Genomic DNA, 24,000 nt, shown 5'->3' on the forward strand with positions numbered 1-24,000 from the left:
TCTTAGAAGTAGGAAAAAATTTATGACACGTTTGTTGTATATTTTACGTCCTGAATAAGTAGTTTTTTAATGGTTAGGAGGAAGTAACGGTTTATGCTCCGAAAAAAGGGGAAGCTACCTTTTAAGCTGAGTAACATTTTAATTCGGGGGAATTTCTTTTTATATTGCAAGATTGCTAAATATAATCTGTTAAAATTTTGCCGTCTGAATTCGTATTGCATCTCTGTATATTCTGCTTTAGAAAGTAATTTATCATTTGAGAAATGTTTCTCATTTGCTCTGAAATGTCTCTTGAGTTGAAATTATTTTTGACTTAGATTTATGTGGAGTTGACGAAATTTCAATTCAATTCATCGTTTACTCGTTTTTATCACTGGATAGATTCATGCAGCAGGGAAAACTCCGGTTAATAAACAGCTATAACTGCCAAACCATGGATGAACATAGCGTGCAGAAAACTTCCACATCAACCACCCTCTTAGTGGGGTAGTGATGACAGTACACCTCACGCGGTGCACTGTAGACATGATGTATTTACAGCGTCCCTTCAGCCCCTAGCTGCAACCTCCTTCATTCCTTTTACTCTTTTTTCCGTTCCTGTTATCTCTCTTCCATCTCACTTTCTACCCTCTTCTAACAATTGTTTCATAGTGCAAACTATTCCAGTACGACATCAGCCACCTCATACACCTACACTGGAGGCACATCAGCAGTGTGTCGACGCCCCCAACACACCTCACCCTTCACTTGAATCTTGCATGTCCTCTTCCTCATCCTTTAATAAGATGCTTTTTCTGTGCTTTTCACCCTTGGAAACCTTTTTAATGATGCTATGTACTGCACCTGTATGCATAAATGAATGAATCTTATGCTATTTATCATTTTAACATGTACGACACCACACATATATATATATATATATGTGTGTATATGTATGTATATATATATATATTATATATATATATATATATATATATATATATATATATATATATATATATATATATATATATATATATATATATTATAATCTCGTTTCTAATTCTGCATGAAGTAGATGATCTGATGCCCACAGGAGCCTAGAATCCTCGATTCCAGCAGTCGGAACATTTGGCTTACAAAGTGCTGCTCTCACTCATTTTGTTGAATTATATGGAATTTGGGTCAAATTGCCGACATGAATCCGAAATCGTTACATGCTTCGAAAGTACTTAAAAATCCCATTATTATTATTATTATTATTATTATTATTATTATTATTATTATTATTATTATTATTATTATTATTATTGGTTTTGATGTTGTTAATGCAACATCTCAGGAATCCTAAAGTAGTTTGTTTTTGAAATATGAAAAAACCGAAGAACTTTTCGAACGAATCGAGTTTTTCACTGCAATCCATGCATCCCGCTTTGTTTAAGCAAATGAGAACGTGAGAGGTCAGCTTACTACAGCAGGAGAGCTTGAGCAGGGGAGGCTTTGCTTTATTTATGTCCCCCTGAAAATTAACCTTGGTTCTGGCAAGAGAGAAAGACAGCCAGAGAGAGAGAGAGAGAGAGAGAAATCTAAAAGTTAACTGTGGCTCTCTTATGTAAGGGAAAACGTTAAGACTGAGAGGACTTCGCAAGTCAGATTTAGCTCGCGTATGTTTGTGTGTGTGTGTTAAAGTCAAAGAAAAAAGAGCGGATAGACATGTAAGAGATAAAGTACAGTCAAGACGAATTCCAACAACGAATTTGGTTCGTGCATGCTTTTGTGTGAGAGAAGACATCGAAAAAGGTGTCATGACGAGCATTTGAATCACTACTTTTGTTATAAAACTAATCCTAACACTGAAATAGTCCCCGATCATGACTGCCACCTATTACAGGATTGCATTGCTCTCTCTCTCTCTCTCTCTCTCTCTCTCTCTCTCTCTCTCTCTCTCTCTCTCTCTCTCTCTCTCTCTCTCTAAGCCAAGCATAAATAAGGGTCGAGGTGTCCTGCGAGCAGACGTTTAATCAGCAATCTTTTTAAAGGCGAGGGGGAAAATGGACGCGTTGTGTCTAGCAGGAGTTGCACTAGTTAGAGGCCATATTATGCAAAGTGTTGCATGCACGACACTCCTCCACTTTTTTGCATTAAACGGAGTCCGTTCGTTTTAATACAACGGCTGAGCTTGTGTACTTTGGTATAATTTGACCCGACGTTTGAGATTGCCTTGCATGCACACACTGAGGAGAGAGAGATTTCTTTGACTTGTTTCGTTGGCTATTCTTAATCCTGTTTAATTTTTATATACTTCGTAATTGGAAGTTTACTTATATATATATATATATATATATATATATATATATATATATATATATATATACATATATACATATATATATATATATATATATATATATATACATATATATATATACATACATACATACATACATACATACATACATACATACATACATACATACATACAAACATACACACACACACACACAAATACAAATACTCCAGCAGTGTCAAAACAGAGTTATTCGTAACCTTACTAAAAAGGAATTGAGTTAATCAAAAAATATAATTCATAAAAATTTCTATATGGAAAGGTATAGAATTTTGTAGTGGCGTAAAATAAATTCTGATTGTAGAGGTGGTTTCCAATTGCCACCAGCTGCTTGTGCTTGCTTAAGTGTTACTAAAAATTCAGTGAATAACGAAAACTATATATGCTCTCTAAAAGCATCCATATGAGGCATATATAACATCTAAAACTACAGAAATAAAACATGATAAGCTTCCAAAAATAAGTTTTACCATACTCTGCAAATTCTAGGAAACTTACTGAACAGAAAAGGGTAATTCATATACTCCTCAGAGGTTGTCATGACTTTGGAGGATGACGATGGTGGTGGCAGTTACAGGTGGATAAGCAAGGAAAATTTAGGTGTCTGTAACTCAATGTGAATCAAGCGCACTAGCCAGTAAAATTATGCTCCGATTTGAAATAGGGCTCAAGTCTTGTCTTTATTCCTCTTCCTCCTCCTCCCCCATTCCTCCTCCTCCTCCTCCCCCAATTCCTTCCTCCTCCTCCTCCCCCATTCCTCCTCCCCCTTCTTCTTCTTCTTCTTCTTCTTCTTCTTCTTCTTCTTCTTCTTCTTCTTCTTCTTCTTGGGGTGAACTTTAACCGTCTTTCAACCGTCTTTCTATCCCTCGTCGAATAGAGAGAAACAGGAAACCTTTTCCCCTCTCCAAGACAGGCAAATGCTAAACACTTTATTTTCTTCGATTTGAAAAGTGCCAGCAGTGCCTTCTATACACTTTTTTTTATCGCGAAAAGCACTTGAAAGTGGGTGGTAACTTGACGATGATTGGTTGAATGTAATATGTCCGAATAACATCGTTTTATTTCATATAAGTACTTGGTTATCCTAATGGAACTTATTTAATAACCGAAATTTCTCCATCAAACGTTTATTATGTGTGAAAAAATTCTAAGGAGTTGAAAACCTGTGAAAAAAATATGTTCTTACGTGCAAAATTAAATAGCACGGATGCCGAAGTTAATGTCTTGAAATGTTTCGGATACACAAGTTTTTCATGAAGAGCTGTTTGTGTTTTTCCTCCAGTTTAGCGCAAACTGGTACAAATCACACAAAATATTAGGAGAAACGTGATTGTCAACATTTCCTAAAGATTAGTTGTTACTCGAAACGCAAGATAACTACATAACTACATTTGCTTTCGGATAAGTAATTTGAACGAACAGCCAGCATCCGTCTGGTTCACCTTATCCTACCTTTTTGAGGCCATGTTATTTTTTTTTTTGCATTTTGTTTTCCCATATTTTTCTATTCCTCACGTTATATTTTTGTTTTTCCATTACCTACCTTTTTCATTTACTGAGAGATACAGACGAGATATCTCTTGGTGCTGTCGCGCGGGTTATATCTTTTGTCTGTCATAGACTGGGATCCCGCTTTCCCTCAATTGCAGCATTTATATGCATTTTGCCACAAAGGTTAACATCACCATTATATATATATATATATATATATATATATATATATATATATATATATATATATATATATATATATATATATACACATGTATGTATACATATTCATACGTATGTATACATATATACGTCACCTTCCGACGTGGACTTAGTGATATTCTCAAGCACGCGTTCCTTCGTGCTGGTTTGGACATATATGTGTGTGTGTGTATATATATATGAAAAATGACTTGGATGCAGCAAAACAATTTTCAGTTAGGGAAACATGCTAGCCTCGGTTACCGTGCTCTTGCCATAGCTACAGAAACACTTACGCGTGTGTGTGTGCGCGTGCGTGCGTGCGTGCGTATGTGTGTTTTCCGTAGATACGGCAAGCACGGTAACCTAGGTCTAGCATGTCAAGGTCTCATACTGAAAACTGTCTTATCCCATCGTAGTCATTTAAAGAAAATTTATTTATTAGTGCATTTTATGGAATTCAGTGTTTTATGTAATGCTAAGCTTATTCTTTGAAAAAAAGGCATCCAAAGTGCTTCAACATTGCTATCAAGTGTTGACTGAGTTTGGAACGCCCCAAACCCGGGAAACTACTTTTCTCCTTCACTGTAATTTTCATCAACTTCGCTTTTTAAGTAGAATTCAATATTTAGAAAATGTTGATAATGTCACGTTTCTTATAATATTTGGCGTGAATTGTTTCAATCTGCGTTCAAGTGTATGATAAACACATGTAAACAGTTCTGCATGAAAAACTGTGTATCCGAAAACCATTTCAAGACATTGACTTCGGCAACTGTGCTATTCCAATTTGGACTTATGAACATATATTTTCATAGTTTCCCCACTAGACAGCAAATATTTGATAGGTTTTTAAATAAGCTTTAATCTGGATCATCATGTACTTATGTGAAATAAAACGGTGTTAGTCGGAAATGTTACATTCAGCCAATCATCGCCAAGTTACCGCCCACTTTCAAGTGAATTTTGACCAGAATAAAAAAAAAATAAGAGTAAAGGTTTAACGCGATCCTTCAAACCCATTGTTTTTCTGTATTTATAAGTATATCATGTGAAATTATAAAAACAGCGTTGCTGCTCGTTTTCCTTTTTAAAATATTCGCCGTTTTCTTTAGGTAAACAGGCTGATACTGAGGACTAACTGATGTATGGGGAGTAATATTGATAAAGCCAAGTTATTTCATTTTTCCATTTATTTATTTATTTATTTATTTATTTCAAAGACTAACTAATCTTAATAAGTTTGGTGCGAGTCATAATCACAAACTGTATTGGTTTCTATGCTGTTCAGTGATTTTATAAACATACTCAGCAGACATTATAAAAAATGAATCATGAAATTTACTCTTCATTTTCATCATCATCGGAAGAATTTTGCATTTTTACATGTTCTTGGGGCTCATTTTACACATGAATAAATTATCCTGTCATTTAATGCATAGTCGATATTAATTCTATTATAAAATTATAGATGCATAAAAATGTACATAACTTCCCTTAAATAGTTTAGTTTATATTAGTACATTAACTCACACGTTACAGTATCAAAGTTTACTTAAAGAAATTTGTTCTACGTTGTATGTAAAATTAGGCCTGCTACAAGCTACTTGATGACTTGTTACTAGCATTGTGGCTGGTCATATATATATATATATATATATATATATATATATATATATATATATATATATATATATATATATATATATATATATGGAGAGAGAGAGAGAGATGTAGATATTGATATAGATAGATAGTCGGGACGTATATGGAATCTGAAATGGAATTTTTAAAACATTTTCTTCAGTATTAAATATTGAATTGTATTTTTTCATGTATAGCAAAATACTAAAAGTGTGAGGTTGATAACCAGGAAATATTGAGTTCCTGGATAAACTAGTGTGATAATTCATTCATCTCCCTCACAGCTAAACTGTGAACCTCTTGGCCCCCCGTCAGTTTTTCGTGAGTTATTCAATTTGCAGCTTTTCAGGAGGCTAATGAGTAGCCTAATCACCTGAGAAATACTGTTCCATAACTTCCTTCACTTCTTTTCTCTCTCTGCTTTCACAGAGCTGAGCTCAATGCGAGCATAATATTGCCCGTCTCAGTCTCTTGACCTTAAAAAAAAATTAAGAAATGGGAAGGTACTTACCTTGAGGCAGTGCTTGTAATTTACAGGCTTTCTGTACTATTTAAGCATTAACAATGAGGTATATTTGTAAATTTTTTTTGGTTGATGAGGTGTTAGGTAACCTATGACCCTTTAATAGAAAAGAGGAAAGCAAAATATACTAACAGAATTTTTGAATAAAAGTGAAAAATAAATAGCCAGGAAAAAGAAGCAAAATACTGAAAATTTTCATAACTTGATGAAAAAATAGACACCTAAGAGTAAATGAAATCAAAGAATCAATGAGACAAATAAAGCTCCAAAAATTTATAAACCTCATGTATAGCCTACATAACATTGTCAAAGATTACTGTACACACACACACAAAATTTATAAACTTTATGTATACAACATTGTCAAAGATTACTGTACACACACACACACACACACACACACACACACACACACACACACACACACACACACACACACACACACACACACACACACACACAGTTTCTCAGTAGCTGTAAAGTTTTGCCAGCCCCATGTCCCCGAACATATTCACTAACATTAATCAACTGTTTTACAGTTATTTGAAGGGAATTTCTTCGTTTAGTGTTAATCAAATTAACCCCAGAGAAGTTGGTAGAGAAAGGACCTCCAATGCAGATTGTCCAATTAACACATTCCCCCTGGGCAATGTTTTTGCATCTTCACTAGCACACAAGTGAATGCTGCGCGCAAGGCACCTGAAAATAGTGACGCCAGGTGATTCATCATTCAGTCTGCTAGTGAAGCTATTATTTATATCTATGATATTAGAGGCTCCTTCAGCGGCAGAGCCAATAAAATTGTCAAGACATATCTTCTCAGGTCGGAAACTTTGCAGCACTTTTATTGTATAAGCTTGCCCCTGTCGAACCCGCATGACCATCACTAACGTCAGTCAGATCAAACATTGCTGTTTATGATTTTATTTTCGTCTTGATCTAAATGTTTGACGATAACTGCACAAGACTTGGTAGCTGAACAGTCAGTCGTCTCGTCTGCATTGACGCTGAATCTGTGGTTCCTATGTTTTTGAGTTCTTTGGCACATCCTGCGACCTTTTCAGTGGTAGACTTTGACATGAAAGCAGCAATTTTTGGGTGGGGAAGCATTTGCTTATGCAGTTCCAGTAAATGGTCATTCAGGCTGAAAAAGAATATATGTATATATACACATATATCTATATAATATATATATATATATATATATATATATATATATATATATATATATATATATATATATATATATATATATATGATTAGAAGAATTCGCTTAAAAAAAACCTCCCCCTCCTTTGTTGTTGTTGGTTGTTCATTTACTGCCAGAAATTACTTATCGATAGACCATCTGTCTATCGACTTAAAAACAGGGGTTTAAAAATTAAAGGCGCTCCCATTTTTGATAAAGATCTTTCCTTCGATGTCAAAAGTAATCTGTCTTGGGCGTTTCTCCTTGGGCAAAACCTCCGCTTGGAGGGGTGCAATGAGTCAAAGCATCTGTTCCTTGGGCGTTTACCCCTGCCCCATAGGAGGATAAAAGGAAAAAGCCACGAGGTCTCGATACCTGAAACGGGCTGGAAGATATCAAGAACTTGTGAAGACGTCCTCAACACCTTTTTTAGATGCCCTTGCATACTAACAGTCCTTCCCAAAGTATAGTCCCTCGTGCCCTTCAACCGTTTCCTCAGAATTACGCCATTGACATGGAAACAATCCCCATTTGGTATAAGCTTTACGGAAGCCCTTGCATCTCACCACGTGGAAGAAACTCGTCCTCGGCAATCGCAAGTCATCCAAAGACCGCCTTCTAACCAACCCCCTGAAAATCTGCTAAGACCTAAAGTGCCTGGAAGAGCCCCATTTCAGTCACGCTTTTGTCTCGTAATATTTTCTTAAAGAAAGCCAGAAATCTCCCTTGTCTAATGTCCGTGCGCCTCTTGCATCGGCAGTATTAATTCTTTATTACTCCTTTGGCACCCTAATGCAGCTTCAAAACATTATTCTTTTGTCTATTTTCATTACTGGCGTATAATGTGCATATCTCTCATTTCAGAGGATCCTATCGCCAAAATTCTCGACTGTGGCTGGGATTCCCCAGTTTCATTCAATCCATACTTGAGTTCCTCTCTCCTGTACTAATGTCATTTATGTAAATACACTACTTTAAATGTGCCCACGTGTTTTACACCAATATTTCCCTCAGAACTGAAATGAATCATATGAAATTCTCCTTTGTTTTCCTCTTTTTCTACGTTTTCCCGTACCCACGAAGTCAAATTACAACTAAATTAACTTAAATCATTGTGACTGTCTCACAACTGTTCAAATTTCAAACTAAAACCACGGAAAAACGTAAAAATTATATAGATAATTGTTTAAAATAAAACGTACATATTTCATATGACATGCATTAGAGAAATTACTTAACTGAAGGGCAAATTTGTTCTGCTAAAATAGTGATGAATAACATGGTTGGCATTGCAACGCCTCTGTTGATGTCACCAGTCGACATTGGTTCTCATTGGAGGCATCATCTTCCGCTTGGAGGGGGGAAAGGGTTATATCAAGTTCCTTCCGTTTATGGCATGAGGAAACCTTGTGACACTTCAGTGCCGTGATTTCAGCTCTTATACCTGAAACGGTATTAGAATCAAGAATTGGTTGCCTGCTGTCAATTTTTTTTTTAGCGTTCTTATACTATCAGTCAAGAAATATAGTCCCGTGCCCTTTCAATTTTTATGCAGAATTACAATGACATGGAAACAATACCTTTTTGGTATAAGCTACATGTAGGTAGGCTTCCGTAATGATTCCTGGCATTTGAGGGAGCCATTACTTAAAGAGCTCCTTTGTTAACCAACGCTCCTGAAACTTTGAAGACCTTATTAATGTACACCATAACCTCACTCGACTCACATTTACTTGTAAACCATCCCTTTCAAGAAATTCATACTATCTCACCCGTCTCTGCAATTTTTCGTCAGTCGCTGCTGTAATCGCTAGAAAACAAGCTCTAATGGTGTTCGAATCTCATTCTTCGTAGACCATATGCAGCTGTAGCTTCAGGATAGCGCCAAAATGCATTCAAAAGATACGGTATACATTCCATCCATGCTAAATTCCATTACTGATATTGTATACGTAGAAAAGGGTGCACGATATAATTTCGTTGTCAAACACCAACGACTTGCCTCAGAACTGAAATGAATCGAGAAGTTTATATTGATAATGATAAGTCGGTAGAATTCCCAGAACGCTAATCTTATCCACATAGTGACGACCCTAACTGTTCAAATTTTAGATAGCACGTAAATTTCTTCCACTATTAATAATGTTTTGTAAAGACCTATTAATGAATGCATGACAACTCTGCCTCGTGAACTTTTCCGTCACTCCAGGCAGTGAGAGACGTTATTATCAGTTACCATTCCAATTTTAAATATCAGTAAACCATTCATAAGCGTAGAAATGGTTGAAAATCTGAAATACAAAATATTGGTATAAAAATTTTATGCAACTGTTAGATGGCAGCCTGCACTGCGCAACGGCAACTTACCAGTAAGTTGCATGTAAACAAATATCAGAACTCAAATAACCTCAAATTTCAAATTTATGATCCGGAATAAAACATTTTGAAAACCACGTAAAAGATAGACAGGGAACAGTTAACAAAGTTTTAATTATTCCACTAATAACAAGTCGATTAAAGGGAGTTATTTACAGACGAGGCATACGTGTAAATAAAAGTAAAAGCAAAATGCAAACAGCTGGAAATGCAGAGATTCATGTGCAGCCGCACGTGGCTTGCGGGCGTTGGAGCAAGAATTGAGCTGGAAGTAGCCAGGATCACGTGCGATAAGCTATCCCTTTGAAAGAGAGAGTTATCGAATTAATTCTAGCACTAATGTGAATTACGACCCAAACTATAAATACTCAAGTTCATCTTTCGGCTTACCGTTGGAGTCCAAGGGTCTATCCTGGCCGGGGGTATCCTAAATGGCTGCACGTGGCTCGGTTCAATGAAGTTCTTGGGAGGAGAGTGGGGTTCATTCCTCCATTCTTGAGCACGGTCAGTGGGTGAGTAACACAGTTTCCATATGGTGACCTGAGCTTGGGGTCAGGGTCGCCTCCAGTGTTTGTAACGGCTCTTCAGTGTTTACAGCTGCGTTCTCAATCTTTGCAAAATCTATCTCGGCAACCTGTAACGACACGGGACATTTCGGCAGCAAAGAGAGATGATACAGGAAGGACAAAATGAGAGATTTATCTGGGATGGCGGTCATTTGCACTCCATTTTGCGTTGGTCAGCCATCTTATGAGCGAGGGTTAAGACTGCAAATGCTATTTTCCTTTCTTGTGCACATATGAATGTGCATGGTGTAAAAAAATGTCCAATATTTCGTTCATCTTCAAAGTGTGACGGCATCATCCGTTTCTCGGACGAATTTCCGCCAAAAAATCATCATTGACAAGTGACCTATTAGGTCACAGTGCTAGGCTTCTAACCTAGACTTGTCATTTCATCCTAATCCTTCGGGCCAGCCCTATGAGAGCTGATGGTCAGCTCAGTGGTCTGGTTAAACTATTTTAATAATGATAATAAAGGATTTTCGGTACAGATTAGGACTGTCAACGGAGAAGGTTTTCAGTAGAGAAAAGTATTCTTATTAAAGAAAGGTATTCTCATTAGAAAAAAAGTACCGTCATTATCGAAAGGATTCTTACATATTGGACAATTCTTCTCAAAGAATGAGGATCTCATTATCATGCAACATTTTCATTACAGTATAATATTACAGAACAAAGCTATCGTTATACACTAAAATTCTCATAAACATTATTTTCATTTCAGAATAGAATCCAGATCAGAAAAAATAACTTTACTTTAGATAAGATGAAATGAAAAGACAATAATAATTACATGTCAGGATCTTGAGCTGATCCTGATGGGTTCCAGCGCTTGTTCTTCAAGACCTAAATTTCATAATCAATCAATCAATCTAAAGTTGGGTGTGCTCGAAGTGAAGCAGTTTATGCCTCCCCCCCTTCAGCTGTTGTCGCAAACTAGGTAACCACGAATGACAATTGTCGGCGATAATCATGATCCATAAATAAAAAAGGTTAAATATGACTGTTGATATTTGTCATTATTTCCCAGAAGGAAGGACCATAAGGTATTTAGTGAAGACTGAAGTTACTTAATTTCTGTCAATATTAGGAAGATGGTTAAAGGTAAAAGTGACCTTTGCTGGTGGGTAAGCAATTTTTTGTTTTTATCATCTGCATCTCCGCAAAGCTATTAGATTTTATGGGAAAAGTCCCTCTTTATTATGTAGATTATTGGTTTACAAGGCGAATGTCCTTTATTTGAGTATCTAATGTAAAAGTTGATAATGTCCAGAAATACGAAAAATCATATGCATCTCCAGGAAGCTATTAGATTTTTTGTGGAGTTTGTCTTAGGGTCAAGTAGAAGATTATTGGTTTGCAAGACGAATAACCCGTTTGAATATCTGATGCTTAATAATTCCCAATGTTTTATGTGAAAAGCTGTCTTTTGCTTTTTTCGGAATTTTGTATTATATCATTCCTAGTGGTATTTAACCTGCCATCTAAGTCTCATTCAAAATAATGTAGACATCGCATATTGCATATAAAGTTGATTAGCTTTACAGATCTCTTGGAAAGTGATTGGCGTTTTTATAGTATATTCCATCTTCTATGAAGGTTCATCGTTCACCGCTCTTTAAGAGAAAACTTAAATTGGAATTCTTTCATCTCTCAAGAGGCCAAGATGGACATGGCATTTACGACAAACCACTGAGAGCAGCTACTGTAGGCCTCACTTTAGGTTGAAGTCTTTTTCCTTTGAAGGTATTTACGCCGTGTCTTTACTACGATTCCAAATGACAACTTTTCCTCTTGTCTCTTTTATGCTTTTCATAATTGCTGTCAAATATTGACATTCGAAACCAGTATTAGTATAGGCAGTGTTAGTTAACAGAGACGTTGATAAAGACGAAAAGGTTATAGAAAAAAGATGCGAATAAATACGACTGAGATAGAAGAATGATGAAGTGACACAACATAAAAGGAGGAAGTTAACAGAGGTTGGTACAGAGGAAAATTCAGTAACAGCAACGGACAGAATTGTTTTCATCCTTACAGCTTACTCTTCTTAACTTAAAAGGTAAAAGACTGCGTGTTTAAAAACTGTTATTCTTATTTGCATAAACCCTACGTAGGTGCAGTGAACTTGTGAAGAAAATTCATATTCAATTTATATTGCCTGCCTTTGTAACACCTTCTTACCTGCCCGTGAAACATAAAAGAAAGTAGAGAGCAGTTGTTGGCACCTAAAAATTCCCCCCTTTTTTACGGAGGTAAAAATATTCTTTAGGTGCTTGAAAGTCTCTCCTTGTTGGGGAACTTTTGTTTCTGATATACTTCAGGTGATATATTAAATTGCTTCGTATGCGAATAAAGGGGTTCCCCCTCTAGGAACATTTGTTCTTTTATAAGTTCTTAGGGATTTATGTTTACTGAGAAAATATATCTTAGACTTTTCAACTCTTCTCCTGTGAGGTACAACATGATTTCTTGATGCCCCGAAAGGTTGAAAAGGTTTTTCGTTGGAGCTATTTCTTGAAGGAAATGTAGTTAAGTGAGTTAAGGCTTTCATCTGCTTCGTGCAACATTTTTGTATTCTAATGTTTTTTTTTTTGATTTTAGTAAATATATATATATTATATATTATATATATATATATGTATAATATATATTTATATATATAATATACATACATATATACACACATGTATACACACAATCATATGTATGTATATATATGTATATATATATATATATATATATATATATATATATATATATATATATATATATATATATATATATATATATATATATATATATATATATATATATATATATATATATATATATATATCATATTTGTAGGGTGTCCATAAAGTCAAGTGCAATTTAAAATGCCTCCAGCTTCGTAACTATATATGATAGAATTAATCTGTAAAAAGGATAATAAAAAAATGCCCTAAATGTTTTATGCGTCTTTTTTTATTGTCATCATGTCATCCATCATTACTAACGCAAAGGGAAGTACTATTATGTAGTTCTGTGAAAAAATTTTCCAGCTGATTTTCAGTATTACTTCAATCACATCAGTTATCCTTGTTTACAAGTCTTCTAAAGATCGAGGCTTAATTGAATAGATAATGCTTTTCACTTGTCCCCATAAAAAGAAATCCAATGGAGTCAAACGTGGAGGCCAAATTGATTGCCAACCTCCTCTTATCCATCTGATAGGGAATTTCTCACTTAGAAACTGTCTAACTTTCAGAGCAAAGTGACAAGATTCACCAACTAGTTACAAAACTGTATTTTCTATAAGTTGTAATTGGTCTAGCTTAGGAATAAAGTAATTCTGTAGCATTTCTAAATAGTTATCACCATAAACAACACTTCCTTCAAAAAAGAATGGCTGTACAATTCGATTCTTTCCCAAGGCACACAAGATATTAATTTAGAGAGAGTCTCTCTATTGTTCAACAAATTCACTTGGCTTTTCAGTTCCCCAAATACAGCAGTTATGCCTGTTAACCTTACCACTAATGTGGAATGTTGCTTCGTCAGGGAACATGAAATTATTCAAAAATTGAACTGATGAAAAAAAGTCGTGTATGATAATCCTCTTCTAACAACATATGATGCACTTGATTCTATGTTTAATTTAAAGTTATTTCTGCAGAATCTTTTGCACAGTAAATTTCGAAAGCCTCATCTCCAAACATACTGTACTTTTCTTAGACGGTTTCTTGGACTTATTTCAAAAGATTGTTCAGATGCTACAGTGGCTTCATGTAAATTTCTTCTTCCACTGGACCTGGCAGTGCAATTCCTGTGGTGCGTCTTTATTGTACTGGATTGTAAACATCTTTTGGACAGCGACAGTGCATTTTAGCTCAGCCAGCCAAAGAATGCAGTTTACTTTTCTAGTGAAGCCGTGGGTTAACAGCAGTTCTGAGAAAGAAGTCGTTTTTAAGTTTCAGAAATTGTAAAAATATTTGTTAAAACAAATGATAAATAAGAACAGAAAAACTAGACGTAAAGCTTTCTTATCCCTTTTACAGATTAATTCTGTCATGTATAGTTGTGAAGCTACAAGTACTTTAAATTGTACCATGACTTTTATCGACACGTGTGTGTGTGTGTGTGTGTGAAATCTTTCAGTTATCCGGATTAATGGAGCCAAGTTCGAATAACGTCGAGTAAAAAAATCTATGGGTATTCGAGGACAACGCTATATCCTTCCTCACTTATTATTTTATTATTAAAGTAGTTTAACCACACCACTGAGGTGATTAACTACTCTTTAGGCGCTGGCCTGAAGAATTAAAATGAAATGGAGTACGCAGTTCAGACCATGGGCCAAGCACTGGGACTAAATGATGAATGAAATTGAAATTTTAAAAATAAATATGAAAAAAGGCAAATGCTTCTACACTGGACCATACGCATACATTAAATACATTTACTCACATTTCCATCTGTACAATAAAAAAAACGAAGTAATGATAAAGCTCAGAATAAGGCTTATAATTTAGATTTTTTTTATTGGTAAATGCCCTGCGCATTACTGTATTTTCATAAATTACTTTTTATACTTTATCAGTTAATTTACAGCTCCTCAATGAATATTAAAATTTGGATAATTGTAAATGATGTTGATTCTGATAAAATTTCACCAATTGACTTATTTCCGAAAGTTGATAACCGTTGTTGATTATATTTTGGACATTCACGTACATATTTAATTATCATCATAACTGCATTGTGAGCATTTGGGAGCAGGGTCACGTTGGCTGCTCAGTAAGTGTCTTCATGTCAGACGAGTACGGCCAATTCAGGACGTGTCAGTAATACTTGCGTATGCCTCTCTCTCTTTGGCATGATGAACTGCATTTTCTAACAGGTTGTATTTAATTTATTATTTTCAGTTCTTCATTCCATATATTTTGCCATTTATTTATAATAGCTCTTTTTATGTGTTACATAATCATTAATAGGGATATTTACATTAGATCTTGTCACATGGTCTGTTTCTATAGCTGCTTTATCAGCCTCTTTATTATCTTTAATCCCTACATGGACAGGGATCCAATATATTTCAATATGTTTCCCTTTATTATACAACTTAAGGAGTTATAACTGAACTTGTTGTACAATATTATTTTTGTTTTGTAACTTTGAATGGCTTCTATGAAGCTTGTTGAGTTGAAAAAAATCACAAAATTATTACATGAGGTTTCTTTAATTATTCTTATGGTTGATCCTATTGCACACAGTTCAGCTGTAAATACCGAGACATTTTCATGTAGAGAGAACCGATACTTTTTCATCTTGGGATACTGCAGCATATCCCACTGCGTATTGTAATTAGTGTGTGTATATTGCGTAATGTGGACCATTTTGGGTTTTATCTTTTATAGTAATGTTGTCTGTGGTGTTCTGGAGAATATGATTAACTTTTTGATAAAAATTTTAAGTGTGTAAATTCTCGTTTTATTTATAGTCCAAGGAGGAGGTAATTCTACTATTGAAGGTAATTGTATATTTATATTCAGTGACTCATATAATCTAGTTCTAACAGGGAAAGGTGGTGAATGATTTTCTATAAACACTTGTTTTAATCACTTGTCTGAATTCTCAGGGCACTCGTCATTGTTACTAACACTCTATGGAGAGAGAGTGGTAGTTCACCACATTCAACTTTTAAAGATGATGTTGGTGTTGATCTAACACTTTTCGTTGGATTGTTCAAGATCTTGGGATTGTTGTCAGCGTTGCGTCTGATGCCGAGCCATAAATTTGCTTCCATAATCTTGTTGTCAGCGTTGCATCTGATGCCGAGCCATAAATTTGCTTCCATAATCAGTGATAGACAGCAATATTGCTTTATACATTACAGCAAGGGCTTGTATATCAGCTCTCCAAGTAGTGTTTGATAGTTTTCTAATTAGATTTAATGCTCTTTTATATTTTGATTTCATGTATGTTAAGTGGGCTTTCCAATTTAGGTGGGTATCAAATACTAAACCCAAAAAATTTTGCTGTTTGGCCAATTAGTATACTATGGTTTCAGGTTTTTAAATGATTTTTTGACCTTTTTTTCAATTTTTTTAAACATGATTGCTTGAGTTTTATCTATGGAAAATTTAAAGTCTACAGATGAGGCCCATCTACTTTCATTTTGGCTTTATTGATGATTCGTTCTGCATGTTTTATACGAGGTGCTGAATAATGTATGGCAAAATCATCCATATACAGGTTACTTTTAATTCCAATACGTAGAGTATTACTGATATAATTTACTACTCAAGTAAACTGTGTGCCACTAAGGACGCTTCCTTGTGGAACACCATTTTCAGGTGGAAATGTATTTGACAATACATCGTTAGTTCTCAACTGAAAAGTACGACCTGTCGGAAAAGGTTTGGATAAACTTAGGTAGATTTCCACGGATGGTGTTTTTATATAAGGTTTTTAATATTGCATTCCTCCATGTAGTATCATATGCCTTTTCAGTGTCACAAAAGACAGCTACAGTAATTTATTTTCATTCAAATCTTCTACGTGTATGATCTAAGTTAGAAAATCTAATGTCGATCCATTACATTATGACCCAAATTGAGTAAAAGTCAAAATTTTATTTTCTGGAATGGGCCAAATTAATTGGGTATACAATTTTCTCTAGTAATTTGCTTAAGCAACTTGTTAAGGAAATTTGTTTATAATTATGGCAGAGAGTTTGGGCCGTACAAGCTGAACCAGACGTCAGACACAGGTGAGTTTCATTTCTTGAGTATCCTAATGTTTGTTGCCTCTCAGGTACACATTAGATGTAATGTCCCCTCTTTCCCCTAGAATGCGGGGAAGGGGTTGTGAACAAACTACCAAACCTATTCTTCATTTTGGTCTTTAGTCCCCGACATCCTCCGGTCACCCCTTCTGTGGCTGGGGAAGGTTCTCTGTGGCTTTCACCTCGCTGTGTGTTCGCTTACATACCGTAACCTCTTCACAGCAAGGGCGGGTTAGTAGACTGGTCTGTGACACTACAGTTCTCATAACAGTGATCACGATCCGGTGGCTATGTCCTCCTGGCTCTTACCCCAGGAGAACAGTAGGTGCGGTTGAACTTCCAGTCGTTCAGAGACCTACACTCAGATTCCTCCCACCGAATCATGAGTCCCCATATAAGTAAAGGACCAAGGGTTTGTATTTGTATTTGTGTAAAATGAACAAATCGCATTTTTAAAAATGTAAAAGTTCCGCATTTTTCCCTCGGTTTGTAACATACAAAAATGCGATATTACTGGTATCTTTTCCAGGTTTGGGGATAGGTCTTGACGCCATTCATCAGGAAATAAATTTCTAATCCTTAAATGATAATAAATCTTTAAAAGGTATGACATTGCCAGAGATGCTACCATCTCAAAACAAATATTGTCACCTCTTGGAACAGGTTTATTGCTGTTCAACAGAGCATATTCGAACTCTTCAATATTAAATTTCCTATTATATATCTTTGTCTCAAAATTTATTGTTTTTAATGCTATATTTTTCTTTATGCTGAAGTATTCATCTAAATTTTTATCACTAACATTTGCTATGTTTTCCTCTATTAAATTACTGATTCCTTTCGGATCAAGTATTCTTTTTCCATTATTCAATATGTCATGTGTGGGTGGTTTAACATGGGTACCTTTTATTTTCCTGAATCTTTCCCATATTTTTTGTATGGAAGTGGTATTAGAACGATCTGATACATATTTCCTCTATGAAATAATTCTTCCCGAATTACTTTTTTAAATTTTGCAGATGTTCTGTTATATAGAGGTTACAATGTCTCAATTTCTAGTAATAATATAATAATTTTTTGTAAATTTCTTTCTAGTATTGGTAATGTTTTATTAATTTTGTGGAATTTTAAATTTAAATGTTCTAGTCTCCCTACTGAGTGTTTTATATTTATTAATTCTGTTAGCTTATCACACCACCATGGAACTCTTTTTTTGTTAGATGAGGTTTTAATTTTGGTATTGCTTTATCAGTAGCATTTTTAATGAAACCAACAAGAAATTTATTAGTTTCATTATGGTCTGTTAAATATTCAAATAGTGGGATATTCCCAGTCTGCTTTATAAGTATTATAGTGAGGGACTTATTTTGCAGGCTTATTCTGTAATAAGGAAATTAAGGGAAATTATCACTGGTGTACAAGTCATCAGCTGTATTCCAATCCCCCTCGAAGTAGGTTCCTTCACGTGGTGAGGGGGTAAGGGGCCCTGGCTTTTCTTCTTCGTTCTTACGAAGAATAAGAGCCCGGGCCCTGACGGATCACCTACAAACTTTTCGATTTAAATGGCGTGGATATTTTCACTTTTGTACAAATTTCTTGGACCTGGTAAACAGGAAAAGGTATCATAGCTGGGATTGGGTTTATATCCGAAGCTAAACAGTGAGAACCGTGGCAGGACCATCAACTGCCCGATAATGTTCGGACCTGAGTTTTCAGGCGGAACTATTCTCGGGACTGGACCACGGATTCCAGGGGGTCTAGTTCTGGGAATAGGACTCTCAGCATTCTGTCTGGTTTGCCCATAATGTGATTAGGGTGGGGATGATTGTATTCTAGTAATGCTCTCAGTCCTATCAAGCGGGTTGGCTTACACTTGAGCCACTCTAATCATGTTGTGCCATCCCCTTTGGGGTAGGGTAGGGATGCGGACATTTGGGAGTCGGTTCTCACTTGTGCCATTAGTGGAGGAATGAACTCCATGAAAGGCTGATGATATCTTTTAAGATTTTTTTTTTTTCTTCTTCTTCTTCTTCTTCTTCTTCCAATACTTTTATCTTTATGGACAGTATAAATAAGGATATAAGTACCCTGGACCCTGTGATGATAACAATCAGCACAGACAAAGACCTCTGCAACCTCGTCTCGGAATACGCTGTCGGAAAACCCAAATAAACATTCCAGTGTAATAACACTGAAACCCTATGCTCCAGTACGGAGCAAAGGGAAATTTAATGGAAATGGTGATTGTGAAATTGGACCAGGAATATATGAACAGTCGTATGACAAATATTTGACCTTTAGCCTGGAAGAACAAATTGTGACATTTTCAATGTATACAGGGATATTTTAAAGTGCTGTGGCCGAGAGCCTAAGATTAGTCCCGAAAGGTAAAGGGAAAGCTGACGGTTGAATCTACCTCAGCTAAAGAAAGTGAAAATCTAAAATTATTGTCTCGCCTTGGAGGAGTCAAAGTGGAATGTGCCGTACATGCCTATTGGAACCACTCAAGGGTATGATATTTGCCCACAGCTCATGACACATTCTGAGGAAAAGTTAGTGGAAGAATTGAAAGATGAAGGTGTAATAAAAATAGAAAGAATGAAGAAAAAAGTAAATGGAGCCCTAGTCCCACTTCCCAACTTGATAATCACTTTTAATTCCACTCGATTGCCTAATATAGTGAAGGCAGCCTGGTTACGCTTCAAGGTCAAACAATACATCCCAAGGCCGAGGAGATGCTTTCATTGCCAGGAATTTGGACACATGTTAGGGTCATGCAGGCAGAAACTGCAAGCAAACCTGCCATTTGTGTCAAGTGCAGCGAACTAGAGCATGGCATATGTAACAAGCATGCCAGGTGTGTACATTGTGGAGAGAATCACCCTTCATCTTCAATAAATTGTGATGTATACATCATGGAAAGGAGATTCAATCATTAAGGGTAACTGAACGACTTACATTTAGAGAGGCAAGAGATAGAGTATTAAACTTATATGTAAGACCAGGAATATCCTTTGCCAGTGTAGCCGCCAACCGGAGAAAGAATATAAATGGTACAAAGGCCAATCTAAACAAAACACCAGTGATGACTCGTAACTGAGCCTCTTCGGAGGCTGTGGCGAGATGGCTGGCACTTCTGCCTCTTCGGAGGCTGTGCCAGTGATGCTGGCACTTCTGCCTCTTTGGAGGCTGTGCCAGTGACTGCTGGCACTTTTACCTCTTCGGAGGCTGCGCCCAGTGGTTTCTGGCGTTCCTGCCTCCTTGGAGGCTGCGCCAGTGATTGCCAGCGGTTCCGCCTCTTCAGAGGCTGCTCCAGGCATTGCTGGCACTTCTGCCTCTTTGGAGCGGCGCCAGTCATTGCTGGTGCTTCGGCCTCTTCGGAGGCTGCGCCAGTGGTTGCTGACGCCCCCGCCTCTTTGGAGGCTGCACCAGTCATTGCTGGCGCTCCCGACTCATGGAGGCAGTGCCGGATGTAGCTGGCACTGCTGATCTTCACCACCCCCTCAGGAGACATCAGCTTTGTCTGGTGTCCCTGAAACCGACAACCCCTAAAAGGAAGGCGCTACAAACAATCGGTCTCCTTCTAGAAAAAAAGCAAGCTGAAAGCGCTTAAAAAGAGGCTCCAATATTACAGCCTCTAAAGGAAAATAAAATTCATTAACTTTCTCAGTGGAACTGTCAGGGATTGAGAGCAGAGTGGGAAGAATTGAGACTGCTAATATCAGAAGTGTCTCCTGTTTGTATAGCTCTGCAGGAGACCATGATTGGTAACAACATGTGCCCCAGCCACGAGTATACATCTTATTACTCCACCTATAATTTAAATATGGAAGTCATGGTGGTGTCGTTTTGTATGTTCGAAATGATACCCCACAAAATCCTATTAATATCAGTCAGCTTTGCAAGTAATAGGTGTACAGATCCATCTTCAAAGAAAATATACAGTATGCTCTCTCTATCTACCACCAAATGAAGTCTTCCCAATCAATGAATTTAAATCTCTTATCCAACAGTTACACGTCCCTTTATTATTTTGGGAGATATGAATGCAGAAGCCCTCTTTGGGGTGATATTGTCACCAACCAAAGAGGAAGATGCGTAAGTTCCATCATAGAAGGTGAAAATGTGGGGATCCTCAACTCTGGGAGTCTACATTTTCACGTTCAAACAGGCACCTTATCGGCAATTGATCTATCTATATGTAGTGATGACTGCCTTATAGATTTTAATTGGAGAGTTATAAATGATAGATTCACCAGTGACCATTTCCCAATAGTGGTGAGTTCAGCATCAAGTCCTCCATCTTCAGGATACCTAGATGGAATACAAAAAAGCTGATTGGGCAACATTCCAGGAGCAAAGCTCAATAGATGACTCTGCTGATGACTTTCCCAGCGTAGATGATGCTCTTGAATTTTTAAGTACAATATTGTTCTCGGCTGGTCTTTAGTCCATACCCAGGACATCAGGCGTGTTTATCCGCCGACCGGTTCCCTAAGCGGACTCGTAAATGCCAGGAAACTCATAGAACTATGAGGTCTGCATACACAAGATACCATAGACGAAAATGTGAGTATTACCGTGTAGAATTTCGAAAAGCAAAGCTCATTTTCGTTTGGAAATCAAAAAGCACGAAAAGAATCTTGGACAATCTTTATTTCTTCAATAAATTCAAAACTCCTCTAACACTAGTTTGGAAGAGAGTTAGAAAAATAGCAGGCAAGTTTACTCCCTGTCAACCTCCAGTTATCAAGATCAATGGTTGTGAGGCAGCAGACCCCAGTTAGTTTGCCAAATGAGTTTGGTAATCATTTTGCTAATGTTGCAAAGAAAAACGATGATCCATACTCGGCTCAAAAGGCAGCAGATGGAACAAGTTGAAATAGATTTTAATACGTTGAGACATAGAAATACAATGATCCGTTTACGATGAGGAATTTCTATGGCCCTAAATAAATGTAATGAATCAGCTCCTGGACTGGATGATATAACGTATTCAATGATTAAGCAAACCCTGAAAATACCAAACAATTCATATTGAGCCTTATTAACAGAATTTACAGGAGCATATCTTCCCTAAGATCTGGGAGATGTTAAAATTATTGCCGTTTGCCAAACCTGGAAAAGACTCGTTTAAAGTAGAAAATTATCGTCAATTGCACTATCATCATGTTTGTGCAAGATCATGGAAAAAATGGTAAACACGGCGCTTGATGTGGTACTTAGAACGGGGTAAATATCTGTCCCCAGCACAGTGTGGCTTCCGAAGCATGCACTCCACAACTGATGTTCTATTTCGAATGGAGTCTTCAATATGTGAAGCTTTTGCCAACAAGCAACATCACATCACGGTTTTCTTTGATTTGGAGAAGGCTTATGATACAACATGGAGATATGGCATTTGAGGATCCTTCATGAATGTAACCTGAGAGCAATTTGCCCCTCTTCATTAAGGCTTTTATTAAAAAATAGGCTATTTCGGGTCCTGGTTGGAGCAACAATGTCAGAAGTATTCAGTCAAGAAGAAGAGTACCACAAGGATATAACATATACCCTTTTTGTTGACGACCTTTCAGTCTCCTTTGCAGCTTCAAGGATGGCAGTGGCTGAACGTCGCCTTCAGCTCTGCATCGACAATATAGTGAAGTGGGCTGAGGTTAATGGTTTAAATTTTCTACTAGTAAAACGGTAACTATGCACTTTTGTCGCAAAGAGGATTTCATCCTGATCCAGATCTATTTATTCATAGGCAAAGAATTCCATGTGTGGCAGCGAAACGAGGTTCCTTGGATTGATTTTCGATAGTAAGCTGACCTGGATCCCAAATCTGAAGTATATTAAGACCAAATGCTTGAAAGCGATGAATTTGCTGAAAGTTCTGTCTCATACTGTGTGGGGTGCAGACAGAACTCAGATGTTGAGATTTATAAAAGCCCTGGTCTTTTCAAAATTAACGTATGGATGCAGAAGTTTACACGTCTGCAAAGCCCAATAGCCTTAAAATGCTCAACTCGATTCATCATGGTGGGGTACGGTTGTGTACAGGAGCATTTAAATCATCTCCCATTGAGAGCATGTTGGTAGATGCTGGTGAGTGCCACTGGATCTTCATTACAAGCGTCTGCTGGTTCGGAGCTGGTATAGATTCAGAGGCTACCTAAGTCTTTGACCAGCATATGTTTGAGAAGGGAAAGGCATTGGCATTATTATGAAAATCATCCCAAGCAACCGCATCTGTTTGCTTTTAGAGTAAACTTGATTCTCAGGGAATTAAATATGCCTAGGGTGAAGATTCTACTAGTAAAGTATTCTGTTATTCCCCCTGGAAATTTCCAGAGGTAGAATTCTGCAAGTATTTTAATTTCACCAAGTCAGAATTCTCATGTGAGGCCATGCAGTCAATATTTTTAGAACATTCGATGGAACATGGCACCTACACACCAATCTTCACGGATGGCTCAAAGTCTGATGCTGGCGTCGGCTTTGGTGTAGCCTTCCTGATATAGAGAGGAGTGGAAGGTTATCATCCGTTGCCTCTATTTTTACTGCCGAGATAAATGCAATTTTAAAAGCTTTAAAGGAGATTTTAATTCATAATGGAAACAATTTTATTATATATAGTGATTCAAAAAGTGTACTTCAGGCACTGGAATCTTTTAATCCTTTAAACCCCTGATTTTAGAAGTATTAGAATGGTTGTTTTTATTGAAAAGAAGAGAGAAAGAAGTTAAGTTCTGTTGGGTGCCTTCCCATGTTGGGGTGGATGGGAACGAAAAAGCAGACCAACTAGCGAAATCAGCAGTCAACTCTCCAGAACCCACAAGATGCCTACTGCCATATCGGGATGTATATCCTGTAGTAGGGCAAACAATAAAAAACGTTGGCAGTCCCAGTGGGAGAATATTTTAACAAATAGAA

The sequence above is a fragment of the Macrobrachium rosenbergii genome, chromosome 16, assembly GCF_040412425.1.
Source record: "Macrobrachium rosenbergii isolate ZJJX-2024 chromosome 16, ASM4041242v1, whole genome shotgun sequence".
NCBI classification, from domain to species: domain Eukaryota; kingdom Metazoa; phylum Arthropoda; class Malacostraca; order Decapoda; family Palaemonidae; genus Macrobrachium; species Macrobrachium rosenbergii.